The 4,729-nt window shown below is 44.7% G+C and overlaps 1 protein-coding gene across 1 annotated transcript in view; it reads left to right on the top strand.

Annotated features, from left to right (window-relative positions):
* The first annotated feature begins 460 nt into the window (after positions 1 to 460).
* The window catches only part of LOC147007138 (uncharacterized), a 12,901-nt gene continuing 8,632 nt past the window's right edge, over positions 461 to 4,729 (top strand). The window contains exon 1 of the mRNA XM_085867542.1: positions 461 to 581. The gene's annotated coding sequence lies outside the window, so the exon portion shown is untranslated. The remainder of the gene's footprint in view (positions 582 to 4,729) is intronic.

Consider the following 4,729-nt stretch of genomic DNA (forward strand, 5'->3'; position numbering starts at 1 on the left):
GGTAACGTTGGTGTTTGCCAGGCGGTGTATTGCCCTGGTAACGTTGGTGTTAGACGCGTATAAAGTGTGCCCAGCTTTCATAGAAATATCGTCATGGAATACATTATACAAGCAGACAAGATTTCCGACGTCTGAAAAAGTGCGATATAAAATATTTTTTCTTCGAAATAAAATACAATAAAACAAAAAAAATACACTCCTCCTTCTCCGCTGACGCATGTGGGCGTGGCTATGTTCTCTCTCGAAAAGCTCATTTACAACAAAGAAAAATCACTGTTTATATAAAGTTGTACGATCAACTCAAACAGAGCGATCAAACGATTGTCAAAAAATATACAAACGTCAATAAGCTTCGACGCGAGAGATAACGATCGATCTCGGTTGTCCCCGTCGTTAGTCACAAGTTTGAAAGAGTGCGAACGATTCAATGAGCGTCCGCATTACTGAAGCTTTTGTTCAGCGCGAGCCAATCAGAACGCTCGATAGGAGTCGAGCCCGGGGAGGGGGAGGGGCCAGTGGGTGATAAACTGGGCGCGGTGAGGATCTTCGAGATTTTCGCCTCAGCGCGACAAACGGGAAAGGTAAGGAAGCAAATAAATGGGAGAAGAAAGCGTGCTCGTGCGCATTGCGCTCGATTCTTCATCCTCTCAGTTCCTGTTTCTATTTGCGCGGGATTTCGATGTGCCCGACAGTGCACTTTCTGTGCCGTTTCACTGACATCACTCAAATCACTGCAGTCCTCATTTGTCTTGGGTCTGACTGGATTTGTTTGAATTGATTGACAATTATTTGTTTTTTTTTCAGTTGAGGGTTATTTCACATGTTCTGTTTCTTTGTCAGTGGTGTTGTTGCTTCCCATTGCTGAGGAGATTTTAACATTTTTTATATATATATATATATATATATATATATATATATATATATATATATATATATATATATATTTTTTTTTTTTTTCTGTGAGGAGGATGTTGTGTTGCTTCCCATTGCTGAGGAGATTTTAACATTTTATTTATATTTTTTTTTTCTGTGAGGAGGATGTTGTGTTGCTTCCCATTGCTGAGGAGATTTTAAAATTTTATATATATATATATATATTTTTTTTTTCTGTGAGGAGGATGTTGTCTTGCTTCCCATTGCTGAGGAGATTTTAAAATTTTATTAACATTTTTCTGTGAGGAGGATGTTGGGGGTGCTTTGGTTGATTGATATTTGCACACGAAAGAGACTAAGAAGCTGTTGAGTAAACGAGACTCGGCTTTCTCGACGTGTTTGCTTCGCATCACACTTTCTTCCCCGTTTGTTTTGAACATCCTGTGACTTCCTCGAACCTCGTACAATCGTTTAATCGTGTCAAAGCGATCTATATCGATGTGGAGTTCGCATTTGGGAGTCTAATTTTAATAAAGACGACACTATCCATTTTGTTGACTTTTTTCACCTCGTTCTCCTTTCGTGTTTTTTTTTTTGACATCGAATCGCTGTCTGCCGGTCCACTTGGCAACTGTGTGCAGGGCCTCCCGAGATAACATGCCGCCCAGGCAAGGGTCTGCGTTGCCCCTCGCTCTCTCTGTTTGTTCAACTTTTGAATACCTTATGAGTGGGTAAGTGACTAGTAAGGACAGATGGTGGTGAGGGTCTCGTCAAAGGATAGTGTGTGGTTTTTCGTGTGTATTCTTCACCCCAAAACCCAGTCTTCCCCTCTCTCTTTCTCTCCCCCCCAAAAGTTTTCATTTTTATTTTACCATCCTGCTGATATCCTTGTACCTCCTCTCCCCATCCCCTTAATGACATTGAGTCAGTTTGATGGATGGATTTTATCTGTTGGTGATGTCTGTGTAGTGTAGGCATGATCGGCTGAGTCCTAATGGCCACCTCCTGCGCCAAATTTCTTTATTGTTCCTTGTTGTAGCTTCCTGGTGGGCTCATTCCGAGCCTGACGCCCCAGGTTGCCTGCCTGCCCCGAAATCTGGCTCTGCCTGTGTGCCATGTCATTGCACAGTGCACACAGGTGCCAGGTCGCAGCACATTCATCTTGGTTCAATTGGTGATGCAGTTCGGAGGGTCCATGTGTGATGGCCGATCAAAGTTGAAACCCTTGTGTAGAGCCTGTTTAAACATTTCAACACACTGAGGTTCCACAGTATACTGGTGAAGACAGTTCCAGTCTTCAACTATCATCTTACTGAAAATATATATATTACTCAACACAGAGCTGGGAGGACATAGCTGCTGACCGCAGCAGATGGCACAGCGTGCTCCAAAGACAACTCGAGGCAGGAGGAAAAGATCCAGAACTTTGAAGAAAAGAGAGCTGGACAGAAGGCGCGCTTCTGTGGAGACAACCCTGCGACCACCCACACCTGCACCCGATGCGGCAGAGACTGCCATTCCCGAATCGGACTGATCAGCCAAGGCCGACGCTGTTTTAGCCGTGACGTCACCACGGCCTCAAAGCACAACTCGGACGCATCATCATCCATGGTTGACATCGACCGACGGAGGCCTACTAAATACTAATACTATTTTTTTTTCTTCACATCTAATGCAAACCTTTTCATAAAGGCTTTAACAGAGGGGTCTCACGTTGAAAGGTATTCTGCCTGGATGAAGACGTGCTGTCTAATCTGGTCTTTCCCGTGTAACACCTTAAACGTTTGGATCAAATCATCATGGTAGTGGAAGAAAAGTGAACATTCATTCAAACCCCCGAGTCTCTCGAGAGTGGAAAGTTCACATGGTATTGGGATCATCGGCGTAGCCCATCTCTGGGTCTTCTCAACTCTGATGTTCATCATGAATCGAGGGTGTTGTCCTACTCCAACAAGCATGCATGTCATTGCATTTCCTCCACACGAATCTCTCCCCAGATCGTACTACCACTACCGCCACCACAAATACGTTGAAGGCCACTATTATTACCGCCTTTTTGCACGGTTGGTGGGGAACATTTTTTTTCTGCCCAAAGCCTTTCACGAAACGGCTGGCCAGGCCTGACACTCCAGTTCATGTCGTTTGTTCAGGGTACTGCGAACACTTGCCTGCTCTTTGCAAAAGAACACCATGGGAAGTTTAACGTCCCCCAGCTCATGCCAACAGGTGAAGACACCCAGGTTAACGTCCTTCTGAGAGTGACCACTTTTTGATATGACACCCTGCTTGTAAAAGATCGATCTGACTGTTTATAGTCGCTTCAGGAATCAAATGCAGACAAGACTGCCTGAAGGTCAGAGAGCTACCTCTGCGCCATCCTATAATGGTAATTTTTCACAACAATCTGATGCTACTTTGGCTATGTGATCCACGGGTCGTGCCTCTCAGCTTGGCAAGAGCAACGGGGGCGTCTTTGTTCCTCTGGGCCATGGCCGAGTGATTGTAATTGTGTGCGGTTTGCTTGCCATGCCGATTTGGGGTTTGGTACGCTGTATTTTAGCTTTTGGAGGAGGGCAGTGGTGGAATTTATTTTGTGAATTGTTGAAACCGGTCACACCATGGGGCTTTAGTACTTTGTGTGCTGCTGCATTGGACTTTCCCCCATGATCCCATAAGAGATTGGCTAATGGTTTACATTGGGCTTACTGCCACATCAACCAAGATCGATTACCTTGTGTAATAGCTGATGCAGTTGCATTTGCTTCCGTTGTAGACATTTTTCAACCCCAAAGTCCTCTATTTCATGGAGGTCTTTTTATTTTTCAAACGACACGCATTCTTATTACCTCTGCCACCTAAGGTGGATGGAGGTTATGTTTTTCACCCCTGTCATGTCTTTGGTGTGAGCAGGATATCTCAAAGTTGTGGATGACTTTGGACGAAACTTTGTGGACATGTTGTACGTGTGACTAGGATTAATTGATTCGATTTTGGTGAAGGATCGGATCTGGATGTGGATACGAGAACTTTTAAGTGATTCTTCACCATTGAGTGATAGGGCCAAAGACTATGTAAAGCATGTTTTCTCAAAGTTGTGGACGAGTTGTGACAAAACTCGGTGGATGATTTAGGTGACGAGAACAAGCCGATTCGATTTTTTGTTAGGTCGGATCTGAATCCGGACCTTATCAGCGGCATACAAAATGTGAACTATTCAGCATGGCGGAGGTATGTGCTCTACCGAGTGCCGTTCCGTTTCACCAAGTTGTCACTGATTTTTCATCTTTGTTTGTTTGTTTGTTTGCTTGCACAGAACTTTAGTGTTTTTCCTCCGCAACCGCTTGTCGGTTTGAGACAAAATTTTCACCAGAAGAGTGACGACTCGTGTAGAATGTTTTAATGATAATTATGTCATAGTGTTGTGGAGCCGGGTATTGGCTGCGAGCATGACCGCGAGGTGGGGCAGTACGGTCGACTCTACCGAACACCCGGAATCTAGATCGTACCTTTCGGAAAACTCTGAGGGTATGGGTCCCTTACCGGACCGTGAATAGTCAATAATTCCACCACGTGGTACAGGGTTATTTGCCAATCTTCAAAATACCTAGAGATCCACGTGGCGAGCTACCGAGTATTCACACTCTCGACAGCACTCGTCGAGCCGTTTGCGTACCCGACCCGTGCGCAACCCGAGCGGATGGTTGCCGAAGTCCCGTCGGTCCAAATGTACATTTACAGCAGCAACAGCCTTTGTAATTCACCAACACGTGCCATGCTGAGCCAATGGAAGAAACACAGAAACGAGCTGATACATTTAACAAATGGGGTATTTATTCACAGTAATTGGAGAAACGTG

The sequence above is a fragment of the Eptatretus burgeri genome, unplaced genomic scaffold (assembly GCF_056783735.1).
Source record: "Eptatretus burgeri isolate ZD-2024b unplaced genomic scaffold, Ebu_testis_v1 Ebu_testis_scaffold_572, whole genome shotgun sequence".
Taxonomy (NCBI): Eukaryota; Metazoa; Chordata; class Myxini; order Myxiniformes; family Myxinidae; genus Eptatretus; species Eptatretus burgeri.